This window comes from Alexandromys fortis, unplaced genomic scaffold, assembly GCF_014885135.2.
Source record: "Alexandromys fortis isolate MF-2015 unplaced genomic scaffold, M_Fortis_MF-2015_v1.1 scaffold_52, whole genome shotgun sequence".
NCBI lineage: Eukaryota > Metazoa > Chordata > Mammalia > Rodentia > Cricetidae > Alexandromys > Alexandromys fortis.
This window is the reverse complement of record NW_026067929.1, coordinates 4,533,186-4,549,829: the sequence shown is the minus strand read 5'-3', so window position 1 is coordinate 4,549,829 and position 16,644 is coordinate 4,533,186.

The window sequence follows — 16,644 nt, the reverse complement described above, 5'->3', positions numbered from 1 at the left end:
GTTTAGTTCCTTCAAGTTCTGCCCCTAAGCTCTGAATTTGGAATTCTACTGTCTCTAGGCTCAGAGAGATCAGGTTGAGGGGCATTGGAGAGAAATTTTAAGTATTGAAAAGGCTCAGTTAGGGTAGAATTTCTTAATAAATATAATTTTTGCACCAATAACTTTGACTTTCTTTGTGTCTTCTGTGCCCTTTATGGCTCAAACAACTAAGCTGCAACACAACTGGGTGTGGCCTAGGGTGACCCAGCGAATGTGAAGAATTTTGGATCTAGTATAGATCTGCATGACAAGAAACAATTGTGGCTACTCTAAAATGTCATTTCCATTAATCGTTAGCATCACCAACTCTCTTTTCTAGTGGGTGAATGTAGAATGTAGTTTGGGTTTCCCAGTGCTGTACTTTAGAGCCCCTCAAGGAGGTGAGGCTGGACCACCCTGGCATGTGGGCCCACTAACCATTGCAGGTTAGACCACAGTGGGGGTAAAGTAATGCAAACAAAAGAATCTGACACGCCAAGAAGCCTCAGCTTCCACAGCTCAAGCCAGGGCCAAGGCAGCTGGATTTGAGCTTGTAGGGACGAAGAGCCAGATGTCTTATAAATGCAGGGATACAAAGGGGTCTCCTGGGAAAAGGAGTTTGGGAATGTGACCAAGTTCCCACAGGGATACGGTTGAAGGCTGCTGTGTTTTGCATTGCCAGTTAGATTTTTTAGTAATAGTCAGGCAATGGAAAATTTTGTTTTTTATTTTTTTTTACTATGTTAAAAGCTAGGAAAAATGATAGGAAGATCTGCTGACAGCAGCTTGAAATGGAAATTATTGGTAGGATTTATCTCTGTAGACTGAGAGGAGGAGAAGGAGGAGCAAGAGGAGGAGACAGTGTGTGTGTGTGTGTGTGTGTGTGTGTAAGGGGGGGTGTAAATAAAACCGAGTCTTGGCATAATACCGCACAGAAAAGGGAGCTTCCTAGAATATTCTCAAGCATCTTAAAGACCTCTTTGTGCTAAAGCAGGTTCTTGGTGGCCCCGTGTCTGCTGATGTTTATTTCATTAGACATTTTCTTTGAGGCAAGGCATTAAATATTAGATAGCTAGGCAGAGTTGGTACCACAAGGATATTCTGGTGTGATGTGTTATTCCCATTACCAGCTTTCTTTGAATCCAATTGTCAGCTAGCATGCTGGGTATCTGCTGGTGCCCAGAAGAAATAGCAATGAATGGCAAGTGTAAGTCATCCAGTTAGTTGATTGGCTAGTGGCAGGTGCCCTATTTAAGCAAGGTGCTTCGGTTAAGACAATGTTGAGAGACCCACTAGAGGACGATGCTTTGGCCTTTGGTCTAGAGTCTAGGAGAACATCCTTCCCTGAACCTGTTTCCCTCATCTACCTCCACTTCTCTGGTCCATTTGTAGGAAACATGGTGGCTACAGGCCCCTGAGTTGAGGTTTTTAGAGTTCAGGGATATTCGGAAGCCATTTCACATTCTACACAGCAACATCGGCTTGGCTCTGTTCGGATCAGTTCCCATTTCTTGGACATAGAGACAGACAAAAGGGAAGCAATAGTTTTCCCCAAAATAGTATTTCCCTGAGAAGTAAAAAAAAAAAATCTATTTATTCAACCAGACCCTGAAAAGAGGAAAACATTGAGTTCCAGAGAAAGAGGAAAAGGAAAGGTGGGAAGGAAGGAGAGGAAGAGGGAACCAAGCAGAAGAAGAAAGGGGCGGAAGAATAAGAGGATAAAGACAGAGAATGGGGTCATGAAATATGTTTTGACAGTGGAGCAGCAGGATAATATGAGTGTATAACCACGGGGGTAGTTTCTTTATGCATGCCTTCTCTGTGGATTCTGGATATAGCTCCCCTTCCAACACAGTGACAGTATCAGTACAGACAAACAGACACAGGCAGAGGGTGGGTGATGAGGGCCAGGCCATGGTGTTACATGAGTCCATCTTGGGTCTCAGAGTATTTTTCAGTGTCTTTGACTTATGAGGAGGCTTCTGACTTCTGCATGAAACCCGTTCTTGAGATCGGTTCTGGAGGCTGTGCCATTTTAGGGAATCACAGATACTCTTGACACCTGCCAAAAGCCTTTGTTATGCCACGGTGCCCTTATGAGTTCATCTAACACCATGAAGACCTATGAGGCCATTACTGCTATTGCTGCCTACTTCAAAGGGAGGACGCTGAAGGAGAGAAAAGTTACTTATACAAGGTCACTCAGGCACAGGTGAAAAAAATTCCTTTAGACTCCAGATGCCAGAGCTGCATCAACTCATACGGCCAGCCAACACTTCTACTGTGGTAATTTTTATTTAGATTTTTAGTTAGCGTATGAAACAATGGGTTCTACTGTTGCATTTCCATACAGACACATACTCAGTTCTTATTAACACCGCTGCCACTCTTCTCTCTTCCTTTACACGTTTACATGCCCCCCCATGAGTCCCTCCTGACCTATATTCAGTTACTGTCTCTTATTTCACACACTCCCTGTCATGCTTTCTTTTCCCAATGCTGAGGCAAAATGCCCTGACCAAAGCAACTCAATGGATAAAGGGTTAATTTTGGTTTATAGTTCAAGGATTCAAACAATCACAGCAGGGAAATCAGAGCAGGATGAGCTTGAAGCACATAATACCCATAAACACAAGGCAGAGACAGGAATTCAGTCATTAGCTCCAGCCTTTTCTCCATTTATTCAGTCCATGACCTCAGCCAGGGAATGGTGCTGCCCACAGTGGGCATCACCCCTTATAAAAGAAAGCATTTAATTGGGGACTTGCTTGCAGTTTCAGAGAATTAATTCATTATCATCATGGCAGGAACTGGGAACTTGAATCCTGATTCACAGGCAACAGGTAGAGAGTGACGCTGGACCTGGATTGGGCTTTTAAAACCTCAAAGCCCACCCCCCAGTGACATACATTCTCCAACAATCACATACCTCTTCCAACAAAAAACACTCTTCCTAATCCTTCCCAAGCAACTCCACTACCTGGGGACCAAGCATTCAAACTTATGAGCCAAGGGGGTCATTCTCATTCAGGACCACCACACTAGTCCTGACTTATTTCACATAACCTAATCATCTTCAACTCCATGAATTTTCTGTCAAATGTTATAATTTCATTTTTCTTTACACATTGAATAGACTTCTATTGCTATTACCTATATGCACTACTTTTTCCCTTTCCATTCGCCAACTAATGGGCCTGCAGGCTTGTTCCATGTCTTGGCGGTTATGAATAATATAGCAAGTAACAGGGACATGTATGTGTCTCTGTGGTTTACTGTCTTAGAATCCTCTAGGTTTATATCCAGGAATGGTATATTTGGGTCATATAGTAATTCTATTTTTAGCATTTTATAATATCCTTACTGATTTCCGTTGTGACGTCTGTAGTTTTCATTCCCACCAGCTCTGTGCTAGGGCTGTTTCTCTACCTCACCAGCATTTCTTCTCTCTCTCTCTCTCTCTCTCTCTCTCTCTCTTTCTTTTTTATTTTATGATTGTCATTCTGATTGGGGTGATATGGAGTCTCAATGCATTTTAAACTTAAAAACACTAGTGTTAATGGGGAAAGGAATCTGGTTCTTGTCTGAGTACAAACAGAACAGCATAAAGACCATGCCTGCTTATAGCACTTCGAGTTGCACACTCGCAGACCATGAGACAGCAGCACCAGCCGCGCAGCCTTTGTCTACCCTCTTGCACTGCCCCAGTAGCGACTCCAGGAAATTACAGATGAAAATTATGGAGCTACTAAAACAAACTTAGACCTTAAAATATATTCCTTGGAAGAATTAAAGTGCCGAGTGTGAAGAGTGTATCAAAAGGTCAAGAGAGCTCTGGAAGAGGAGAGCGAGCCCAGCCATCCCTGCCATTCCGTGCCATGCCCTTTCATCCCCTGCCATCCCCTGCCTGAGCTTGCATGACTTTTTCAGAAAACTTTCCCGAGGTGGCTCTTCCCACCCAGGTGACACAGCTATGCCCCGCTGAGTATCTACAGGACTTGATAGTGTTGAACTTGTTACTGAAATTGACATTTGTGGTAAGTGTTCCCATGGTGATGAGAAGTGAGGATGTGTCGTGCAGCAGTTGGCTCACTTTGGCTTCTCTAGCAGAGGACGAGAGAAGGGCTGACCAGAACACTGTATTTGAGAGGCTTTCCCAGGAAGCGTCAAATTGGAAGTTGGTTTTGTTGTGTACAACTTGGAGAAAGGCAGGTGCCACCAAGAAGAAAATCACCTCTGAGGCCACCCGGAGCACAGTTCCCCCAGGGAACTCTGGGAGGTGGCACAAAGCATGAGCTGGAGGAGTGGACCACAGGGAGCAAGAGGAGCTGCCATGTTGACCCTCGACTCTCAGCCCAGAGCTTAAGGCCAGCCTGCCTCACAGGAAAGCCGATGTTATGAGGGTGAGCGCTGAGCCAGACTGCAGAGAAAAGATTGGCAGTGAGGGGACACGGCCTGGCGGGAACCGAGAGCAGGTGCAAGGCTGATTCTCTGCGCCCCACAGCCACGACAGCTAAAAGGCAAGGCCAGGTGAGAAGGCTGATGAGCAGCTTTGCCACGGCAGGTCAGGTACGAAGACGGGGAGTCTTAGGTGCTCAGAGCCCCACGGGGTCTGTGAAAGCTGGAAGGGAGAACAGGGGCTGTTGGACTGTTGTGATATAAAACTGTTCGTTAATGACATCCTGCAACGAGCCGAAAGCATTTTTCCAGAAAATGCAAACAACAGCAGTAGACACTTGGTGAGAGATGTGCAGGAAGAGAAAGCAGAGCAGCTGTATGGCTGCTAATTGGGATAGATGGCTCCTTGTCAACGTCGGCAAAGGATGCTGGGTGCACGGATCCTAATGTGCTTGTGTTCTCTGTTACTGGCCGGAGGAAAGGGAACAGAGTGAAGGGAATGCCGATTGTCACAGGATGCCTTCTCAAGGACACTGCAGCCGTGGGTGGTGAACTTAAAAAGATAGCCTCCCCACAGGTCAAAGTGCCCGGAATAAATGATAGTGTGGTACTTAGCCCCAAATGGCATTCCTAACACATGCTCCAACAGGACATCCCAAGGTTGGAGAAACTTGTGGAAGTAGAAAGAATGTAAGGGCTAGAGTATGGGGACAGACGCATTTAAAGGATGTCTCTGGACAAGATGTGACCATTGCACTCACACACACACCCTGCGCCTGTGGTTAGCTACATGAGATGGGGCCATTTAACTTCTCAACATGAAGGAGGAAGATGCTCATGAGGCCCTGGCCCTCCTAAGGGACACAGGCCAGTTATTGGTTGCTGGAGGGGGAAGTGTCGCTTTCTTCAGTGATGTGGCCACTTATAAGTTCCCATGTGCCAGAAAATAACCTCCCAGCCACACACGTGCACAACCCAAATTAAACTCAGTGGGTCACACACAAAGAGAAGACATGAAAGTGGTGGAGGGGGGCTTTTTCTTTCTTTCTTTCTTTTTTTCTTTCTTTCTTTCTTTTCTTTTTTTTTAAGAAAGAAGAAGGGTTTCACTGGGAGCAGGAGAGGAAGGAAAGAGGGCACCTGTGTGCTGAGGAGTAAAATTCATTATGTATACATATGAAACTGTCAGAGAATAAACATCCAATTCAGATGACTCAAGAGGAATGTAGCTATATAATTTGTTATTTCAGAGTACCAATTTCTATCTTCTTACAGCTAGTGCTATGGCTTCCTAGAGTGGCTAAGAGAGGCACTGTGGATCGGGGTGAGTGTGTCCTAAGAGCTAGATTGTCTTGATTTATCATTTGGAAATCCAAGACACAAATGTGTTCATGTGTGGGAATTCTTCAGAGATTATAGGGGTTTTGTATGCTAAATGCTCAGCCTGGAACTTGGTATGCACCAAGGTTACAATACCTGCTTGGAAATTCACCATGACTGACTTTTGTCTGAAAAAAAAATTGTCTTTCCTGTTGTTTAGTGAAGTCAAGTTGGAGTTTATTAGGAAAAAGGTTTTGATACAGAAAGATTCGTGTGTGTGTGTGTGTGCATGTGTGTGTGCATGTGTATATGTGTGTGCACTCACATGTGTGCGCATGAGAGAGAGAGATAAAATCAGAGACAGAGAGAGTCAAAAAGAGACAGAGACAGGGGGAAGACAAGGGCTTAGGAAAATAGTAATTGCATGCATCCAAGAAGGGTGCATATATAGTCTTCTCAAGGAAGAGAATTTCTGTCTTTCTTATTTAAATTTTTTTTGAAAATACTGTTTAATTAAAATTTTCTTTCATGTGAAATGTAAAAATAAATCACACAGAAGATTATTAAAATTCTATGAATTTTCTTCCAGTCCTTCTCAGAGAAGATTTTCAAATATTATTTGGCTCAGATGTAGGTTAAGGATTGAGATGTCAGAATCCACTTATTTTGGCAGTTTATTCTAGAAGAGGAAGGAGGTGGTAGTTTCCCACTGATAAGACAAACTCTTCTCAAATACCAAGTGACAGACAAAAAGCAGAAGAGATTATATAGGAAGCTACTTTATTAACATTTAAACTTTTATAATATGCTCTAGTCAGAAAGAATTGCAAATTTTCAGGAGTTATTTTTCTCCATCTTGGAAGTGGTGATTAACTGCTTAGAAATTGAGTGACACCCAGCCTGTTACTGCCCACAACATTTGGCAAACTGCTGTGTTCTGTGCTGTGGGACAATGGTCTTGTACCCTGTAAAGATATGTCAGCTCTATTGGTTTAATAAAATGCTGATTGGCCAGTAGCCAGGCAGGAAGTATAGGCGGAATGACCAGAACAGTAGAATTCTGGGAAGAGGAAAGGCTCCATCTTCAGTCATCACTCAGACCAAGAGGAAGCAAGATAAGAATGCCTCGCCAATAAAAAGTCAAGCCATGTGACTAACACAGACAAGAATTATGGGTTAGTGTAAGATGTACAAGTTAAGAAGAAGCCTGAGCTAATAGGTTAACCAGTTTATAATTAATGTAGACCTCCGTGTGTTTCTTTGGGACTGGGTGGGACAGAAACCTCAGTCAACAGTCTTGCCTTCTTGGTATTATCTCGTCACATGTACAAATTGCTGGGAGTTTGGTTGAGATTGATTAGGCTGGGTTTATGGTCTGGAATCTCTAGGCTTTCATTTTTGAGCAATGAGATCACATTTGTCTAATGCCAGAATATGCAAACTGATTTAAACTCAAATACAACCACCTTCTGCTTCTTTGCCTTGGTGGTACCTCTTGTCATCTTTAATCCTTTTAATATCTTCTCAATTCCTTCCTGGGCTCAGACTGGCTCAATATGAATCCCAAGTCTTCCCCTAAGCATCAACAGTTACCTTGCTTGAGTATCTCTGAGAAAGGAAGGGAACCCAGGGCCCAGCAAACTTTCCGTAAGGGACCAGAAAGAAAGCATTGTATGCCTCATGTCCCGTTTGGTTTCTGTCATCAGTATTGATCCCTGAAGTTGTCACACAGAATCAGTTACAGATAGGGCACATTATCTGGTTGTATTGTGAATCAGTCATCTAAGAGCTACTAAAAAGGTATTTGATGACATAGTAACTCTCTTCAAACAATAGAGTGTAAGGAAAGATTTTCCTCAGTGATGTTGGTGGGCCTCATCCAATCAGTTGAAGACTTTCAGAGGGAAAACCAACAACAACACAACAATAAGGTATTCTGTGGAATAAAATATTTGGCTTCAACACCACTCCTGTCTGAGTTTTCAGTCTTCCAACACACCCTCCAACAATGAAAGCTGCTTACTTGACATGGATCCCTCTTATGTATACTTTATTAATAGATCTCACTGCATATATACTTTATTGGTTCTGTTTCTCCAAGAATCCTTGGCTGATCCAGGAAACAATGTGCCTAAAGCATATCTTTCACTATGAAAACTCATTCTCTGCTGTGTTATTTACTTTTACCAATTTGTCCATCCATCCATCCATCCATCCATCCATCCATCCATCATCCATCCGAAACAAATATTATTGGTGTCACACAAAGAAACACAAGAATAGTATGAAAGTAACTTGGTCAAGGCAATTTCTATTTAGAAACACACACACACACACAACCCACACCAGGCTAACAAGCACACTTATTCTAAAGCAGGAGATAGCTATGTCTTCTCCTTGAGGGTGGGGTGTGAACTCACCATCTTTCATACTTGACTAGTTTCAAAAGAATCAGCACAAAGGAAGTGAAAGAAAAGGTTAAACAAGAAGGGGTCAGCTGTTCTGGGACAACAGGGTCCCAGAATGCAATGGGGCATTTATATAAACAAAAGTTTTTCCTGGTGGAGAGATTAAAATATCCTAATAAAAATTTTATAAAATGGGGAGATTAAAATTTTGAATTCCTTTGCATAAAAGTTTTACACGGAGTGGACATTTGTAGAATATTGGTTCTTGATAGGTTGACTATCTTTGACAGAAAAAATAAATTCATACACATCCAAGCAGCCATCCAACCAGCCATCTAGCCCATCACAATCTACCCTGCTATTAGATTCGTGATATCTGACAGCGTCCCTGGTCCCAGCCTTCTGCTTTGCCTCAGAAACCTGTCCTTCCTGCCTCACCCTCTTTCTGAGGCTCCACCCTATTCCTAGGATCCTCTTGAAATTTTTGCCTCATGGGCTCACACCCAATTTCTATAACACCTATAGGGTCTTAGAAACCATAAATCAAGTGTGATAATTCTCTTAAGTCTGTTCAGTGGCTCCTTATTTCACTCACAAAGGCACGCAAATGCTTCACACACTTGTCTTGGTGGTCTTTACACCCATGTCACTAATCTCTGCTCCTTCGGTGCTTTGGGGCGCTGGCCTGTGAACATCCCTAAAGTCTCCCTTGTCCTTGTGTCCAAACCTCCCATATTACTGCATTTAGTGATGTTCTGTGTTTCTCATCTGTCCCTCCTCTCTTTTTACATGAGATTATTGCCCACTTCTCTCACACCCCCCACACTTCTGTTAGAGCCTCCCTCATTCTCAGCATCATAGTCTTCAATCTATGTGTGTCTTTAGACCTGTCTCCTGAGCTAAATGCAAATCACTAAGAGCAGGAGTCTTGCCTAGGTGGTCCACGGCCTGTCACCAGTGATGACCTAACAAAAATATGCACACCAGAGGTCAACAGCTGAAGTTCAAGATCACTGAAGTTTATAAAACCAAATAGGTACTGTTCACCGGAAGCTTGTAATCTGGGGGAAGGGAGGATGGCCAACCCATGAAACTGATACAAGTGAGGCAAATAGACATCATTTTAGTTCTATGAAGAGACACATATGGAGTATATAAATGGATAATTTCTCAGGGGTCAGCAATCACTCCATTGAGGAAAAGTAAGCTGACCAGACCCGAAAGCCGAATAGCATTTATTTAGGGAAGTGTTTGAAGGAAAGCACATTCCAGAAAGGGATCTGGACATGTACCAGTGCCTGGTGCAGCAAGAGGAGGCTGGCGCTGGCACAGCAGGCTCTGGGAGCTGAAGGCTTGGGTACCGTGTATGTTTTATTCATCCCACCTGCAGGGCAATGGGTGACATGATGAGAGCCAGACCAAGGTGGCAACACCACAATCCAATTTGTGCTCTCTGGGTTGAGTCTGGCTTCAGTGAGGGCCAGATGAAGCTGGGCATAGCCTCTCTAGCATTTCTGCTGTAATTTCACAGCAAAGAATATTTCCCGGTCCTCTGTCACTTAGAATTCTTCTGTCTCCTCTCCTGCAGTGAATCCTGGTGTGGGATAGGCACAGGAAGGAGTGGTGCCGTAAATCTATCAGCTGGGACTGGGCACTGCACAGTCTCTAATTCTCCGCACTTTGATTGGTTGTGGTTCTCTGTAATGGTCTCCATCTTTTACAGAGAGAAGTTTCTTTGACACAGGGTGAGAACTACACTTCTCTAAACCGAGGAATACTGAGGGTGCGAGAAATTGTCTTCCCAGAGAAGAGCCCCTCCCCCGTTGCTTATCTAACACTAAATGGTCATTTCTGGGATCGTACGCATACAGAAAATATTGTATGAAGTAAGCAGGTTGACGTGGTTGCATGTGTGTATGTGTGTGTGTGTGTGTGTGAAGCAACAAGTAAAGAAAAAGAAGTCATGGATTTGAAAGAGAACAAGGGGAGATTCACAAGGAGTTGGCTGGAGAAAAGGGAAGGTGTAGTATATTATTATATTATAGTTTCATTATATTATATATTATATATAGGTTATATGTATATATTATATTGTCATTTCAAATTTCTTAGTTCAAAGCCACACTTACACTTTTATCCTAAAGACACATTTGATCGAAAGGAGGAGAATACTTGCCAATAAATGGGTGATTCGTTGACCAGGCTGTTGTCAATACTGACTATTAAGCTATATTGATTCAAATAAGAATCTATATATAATATATACAGGTTATATCATAGTTTCAAAATATAAAAAGCGTTTTTAAAAGGTGGCACAGAGAGCAGGGAAACAGAGACGTTGGTGAGGGTTGTTGAGAGCTCACAAAGCTTTGAATGACACGGTCATGGGGGAGGAGTGGAATTGTCTGAGTAGGAATCGGGAAGTCAACAGGCGTGGAGTCAACTGTCTAGGGGTATCATGGGAGAGGGAAGGGGTGGGTTTGTCTATAGGAAAATTCTGTAGCCTGCTGGGGAAGAGGTAGCGAGAATGGGCTTTAGATTGTCCGGGTATCACTTGTAACACCACATGAACACCTGGAGCTCACGCTCTTGAAGATTCAAAAGTCAAAGGAGAACTGTGCACCCCGAGGGACAGGAGATACTCTGCTGCTGCCACACAGCATCACGTAGGGAACACACTTGGGCCACCGGGGTTCTTGTTGGAGACTGGGGGTCTTGCAGCCACAGTGGCTTTCCTGCACAGGCGTGATGCACTTGTCTTTGTGTGTTCCATTGGAACCATGGGTAAAATAAAGATGTGACCACGTTTTTCCATATTATTCCCTAATGACCATCACATGAGGATAGATTTATATTTTGATATCCTTCTACTCAAAGCCAAGGTTTAAATATCTTTCCTGAGTTTACCTCCCAACTTCACTATGAGGTTCAAAGAGATGTCAACAGTGGAAAAACCAAACCTTGTAAAGAAAACAACTGGGGTGTGCTTTTTCTCTGAGCCTCCTCTTCAAGTTCACAGTGACATGTGGAACCCATGTGTGTTAACACCACCCTCTGATCTTTTACGGTGTCAACAGTGAAGGGAAGTGACAGATGGCAGGCATCTACGTGGATGTTGAACGGGTTTGTTACTGAGGGTACTAGTACACATGTGTTTATAAACGCTCGATTTCCTCTCCCAGAATGTCTCAATTCTTTCCTCCCTTATCTGCCTATCCATCATTCTAGCATTTGGTACAGCTGTATTACACAAAACTGAAAAAATTCTCTGTGGGTATTACCATGAAAAGAAGTGAAAGAAGGGGGAGAAAGCTTACTAGCCAATACATTGTAACTCACAGCATCCTGGCCACCGAATTGACCCATCTATTGGCAAGTGTTCTCCTTACTGTCAAATATAGCCTAGGATGAAAGTATAAGTGTGGCTTTGAACTGAGAAGCAGCCGAACATTGATCTCTAACCTTTTAACACAATTCCTGGGTAAAGACAGATGGCAAAATAACATGGAAGGAGATGCACATGCCTGGTTTCCACACACTGTCTCCAGTTTTACAAGGGCTGTCTCCAACCCGACTGCTCTGTTCAAGTTCATAAAGGACCATGTGTCTCTTTCAGATTTCTAGAAGCTTCTCCACATTTGCCAGACAGTATCTTAGGCATGAAGGGCAATATTTGCATGTCACTAAGGGATTGTCTAGGATGATGGGAATCTAGAACAGAGAAGAAATGCATTGAAGGTGGTCAGAAAGGCAGAAATGAAGGACAGTGCCGAACGCAGCTTTGGCTAATCTGCATAGGCATTGGAAGCTAAAGCAGAGGCCTTGGGGATGGGGTGAAAGAAGTGGAAGGCACAGTCTAAGGAAGGGAGTTCTAACCAGCAGCTGAAGGAAGAATCTGGCATTACGAATGAGTCAGACTGACTGACACACTGGTCCCATCCCTGAGATAAAGCATGATTCCAAGTGATGGGCTCTGGTGTCAAACACCATACTGGCTATGTTCCTGTTTGCTGTCATAAATCAGCATCACCAAGGCAACTTGCAGAAGGAAGAATTAATTTGGACCTTAGAGTTCCAGAGAGATATAGCCTATTATGGTGGGCAGGTGGCAGGTGGGTTGTGGCTGGAGCATCTGAGAGCCTGCAAGAAGCAATGAGAACACACTGAAGATGGCATGTGAGTTTTGCAACCTCAGAGTCTATAGACAGTGACATATATTCTCCAGCAAATCACAACTCCTAAACATCCTCCCAAAAGCCACCAACTGGGGGGGGGGCAAGTGCCTAAGACTATCGGGGGACATCTCATTCAAACCACCATAGGCATCACAGCCCCCTCTTGGAACGGGTTGGGATGAGGATGAATAAAATGTTTAGAGACCTTTGTTTCGTGGTCTTCAATGGTTATCACCTGCTGTGTACACGCATGCACACGTGACTGGTTGGTCTATGGGTTGGCCAGAGCTGAGTCCATCCTTGCTTTACCTGTGAGTATGAATTTTAATAAAGGGTTTGAAAAACCTTAGGGTTGGAGGAGGGGGAGACACAGAGGTCCTGGGGAACCTGTGGATTCTGGGTTTTCCCTCTCATTAATCAAGAAGGGAACCCCTGGATAGGCTTTAGACAAATGTTGGACTCCTGCCACTTGCAACAGGGTGACATCTCTGTCGAAAAGGAGAAAGCAAACCCTAGCTGCCTACTGGTCTGTTTACCTCCTGGGCAGTTCCCAGGAGTCTTGTTTCTCCAGGTTCAGGCTGGCCACATCTCTTCTCGGAAAATGGAGAGCATAAACCCAGATTGTCAGGTCTATGGCTTGGGGCTACGAAGGAAATGGAAAGAGAACATGAGAGCCACTTAGAACGATGACCCATAGTCTCGGATGGCTCCATCCTTGTTTGGGGCTGGGGAATAGACTCTTGCCTCTACAGCTCCCGAAGATCCTGTTTCTCAAGGTGAGGTGGGCACCCTGGTGGGGAGCACTTCCACAAGTGTGGATTACTGCTTGGTGTCTTGTGGAGCTCACTTCCATGCGTCAGAGACTCCTTAGGTGTCTCTCGCAGTCTGTGTGAAGACAAAATCCGTCTCGGCAGAGCATGCTTTCTCTTCTTGATGAGCTTGCTTAAGGCCAATAAAATAGGTCTCCGCCTCCCCACCCACATTTTACATGCAATCAGATATAGAAGTTTCTTTTGGCCTATTAAGTAATTTATATTCTATATCACTGCTGAAAGAGATGCATCTGCTGGAAACTTATTTCATCTTAACGTAATGAAAATGTTTAAGAAGCCAAAGTAAGAATGAGGCAGCTAAAATGAAAGCAGAGCCAGAAGAGGGGCCACCTGACTCACCATACAACCTCATATACAGGTGGTGGTAGACAACAACTTTGGATCTGGGTCAAAGGTGCTAACAGGAAGATGTATGTGAAATCAGGGTTTCATTTTAATGGGTTGGAGACCATGTGGGTTTTTAGGAGCTGTTTATTCCTAACTCCTTCTGACTTCAGAAACCCTCTGCAGAGGGCTGGGTGCAGTTCTTAGCTGCCTCCCTACAGGTCAAAGACTGGGTCATGCCTCGTGCTCCGTCACATGGTGATTCTCTGTTCTCCTTCCTCTAGCCTTGCATCCTGTGTAAGAGCTTCCCCCAGGGCTGAGAGACCCAACAAACACTAGGACCTCCATCCTGCCTCCACTCCACCCATTAGCTTCAGAGGCAAGTTTCCCACATAGGAATAGGGCAGTCTTCAAAGGGTGTGTGTGGTAGAGGTTGCCAAGCACCATAAGCATCCTGGGGGCAGAACTACTATGCCTGGCATTTTCACAGCCTGAAAGACTAACCACCTGTGTGATGAAATACAGGCAGAGAAGTGGACAGCACCTGTCTAGGGGTTCATCTGGAGTGACGATGCTGGGCATATTCTAAGCACCAATTACTCAGCCTTGACACCCGTGTAACCTGTGATTTAGCTTGGTCAAGAACTTGGAGATTCTAAATACCATGAGGTGTTTTTCTGTAGCCGACGGAGGCAATTGTACAATGGTCAGAGCAGCAGCAAGGGGCTCAGAAGACAGGAAAGCACAAGGGAGGACAGTGTGGGGATTTACACCTCTGCTTTGCCAACCTGGATGCTGAAGCTTACGCTCATGACCTGTTCTGAATCAGTATAAAGTAATTCCTACACAGGCCAAAACTTCATAAAAAGAGGCGTAGTCTGAATCACACTTCCAGGGACCCAGGGTCGAGGGTCATGTCAGGGGTGGTCCCAAGGTACTAAGAACCTCTACGCAGAGTGCAGAAGCCTCCGTATGTGTTTCTTCCAGTTTCCTTCTCTCTTACAAAGATGCTAGGAGTCAAATATGGATGACTGTGTCTGATTATATTATCAGAGTAAGTTTCTACAATGGGACTTAAGACTCTTGAACCCGGAAACCATACTAATGCTTGTAAACTCCGAGGGCCTTCCCACTAGAGAAGGAGTGTCCTTCCCTGTCCCTGGACAGTGAGATTGGCTAAATGGTTTTCTTTGGCCAAAGGACAACCGCTGGGAGTCAGTTCTCTTCTGCCACATGGTAGGATCTAGGGATCAAACGCAGGTCATCAAATGCTTGGACAAGTACTGTTTTGAGCCATCTTGCCAGATCGAAATACAAAGTCAGGCAAGCACCCAAAGGGCCAAACGCTGCCACCCATCCAAGCACGAGAAAGGCTTGTAGAAAACACATGGGTGCACCCACACCCATAAACTCTCGCCACACCCACGTCAAATGCTTTTACACGGGTGGTATTTACTTTGATCACGTGGTTAAATGCTGCACGGTTCCCTGTCGTCTGCCAAGTGCCGTTCTCTGCTGTAGAAATCTCAGGAGATGCCTTTGCACAGAGTCTGCTCATCATCAGTATTCCTCCCAGGCGTCCCAGGGATAATCAGTCATCCTGTGCTTCTCGCCTAGCCCCATCTCTGCCTTGATAGCTGCAAAATGATGATTCTTCTGCCCACCTGATTCCTTTCCTAATCAGCTCTCAATAAGAGCAAACAAGACCACTCTTCCCCTGGTCACTCATCTGTGGTCTTGTTTGCTCTTATTGAGAGCTGATTAGGAAAGGAACAAACAAATGAAGAACAGGGTATATTAGTGAATACTATCCCACTGAAAAGAGCATTCATTTGTTTGTTCCTCCCTTCCTCCCTCCCTCCCTCCCTCCCTCCCTCCCTCCCTCCCTCCCTCCCTTCCTTCCTTCCTTCCTTCCTTCCTGTCTCTCAATTGTGCATGTTACTCCAGCATGTTCAGCTGGTTTGAAGCTTGATGAAATACACGGGTTCACTGTGTCCCTGCTCTGCCTCTCACCTGGAATCAGTCAGTTCTCCAACATGTCTATGCTGACCCCATCTCTCAAACTTCGTAGGAAATCAGGTTTGAGCTTCCCCCTGTCTCCTCACAAGAAGATCAGCATCTCTCGTATTTTCTTTCTTCTTTGTGCAAAAGATGGCATATCATGGGCATCAACTTTCACTTAGCTCAGAAACACCTGCAAAGCCTCTCATTATTGGTTTAGAGATTGCCTGCTGATTGCTTTTTATGGCTACCCAGTCCTCCGTTGCTCGAATGTAGCACAGTGTGCCTAACTGATGCCTCTCGTGCTGTAGTGCCTTCTCATGGTCTGAAATTATAGATGAGGTCATAAAAACCTTGTGTTTTCGTTCAGCCAGATTTTGGGGGATGGGTAGACTGCTGTGCTTCATGTCCAGTTATGGAGTTATGGGACGTTGTCAAACTGAGCTTTGATTTTGTGTCACCTTGCCCTCACCTCATAGTATAAGAGATGCTCACTCCCCAGTCTTGGAACTGGGCTCCACATTCCTGATGCAGAGAAATCATATCAAGGCCCAGCTAATAAACACTTCTCTTACTGTGAGTAAAATTAAAGTTCTTTCATATGTGCCCAGGATGTTTACAGACTTCTTTCATGAGTTTTCCTTCCACCTCTTTGTCTATTTATCTGTAGGACGTTGGGTATATTGATCCTTGGTTTGACAAAGTTTTTATACATTAGGGATATAGCCTCTTATTTGTGATGTATATCGCAAATTGTTTTGCCCACCCTGCCAGTTTTGATACATGAAATTTAGAAAATTAATTCCTAATCTTGAGTATATCCATCTTTTATTTCATTGTATGGTGTGGTGAGCTAGAGGTAGCTCAGTTTTCTGATTATTGTATGAGCCACCCGTATTCCTTCCTACTGTGTTTCTGGGTTTTGCTGCTGTTTGCTCTTTGAATTTGCATCTCTGATCCGTTAGGAGATGGCTTTGAAGATAGCTGAGGATGGATCTTTCATTGTTTCATGTCTTTCCAGGTTGACACTTCCTTCATCTCCTCTCTTCCCTGACTTTTTATCCTATCCCTTTGATACCCTTCACTCATGTGCCAGCAGTGCTCTGGTCTAATTGTGTAGGATTAGTATCATGCTCCAGTGTTTGGTGAGCCAGAGTCTACCTCCCCATG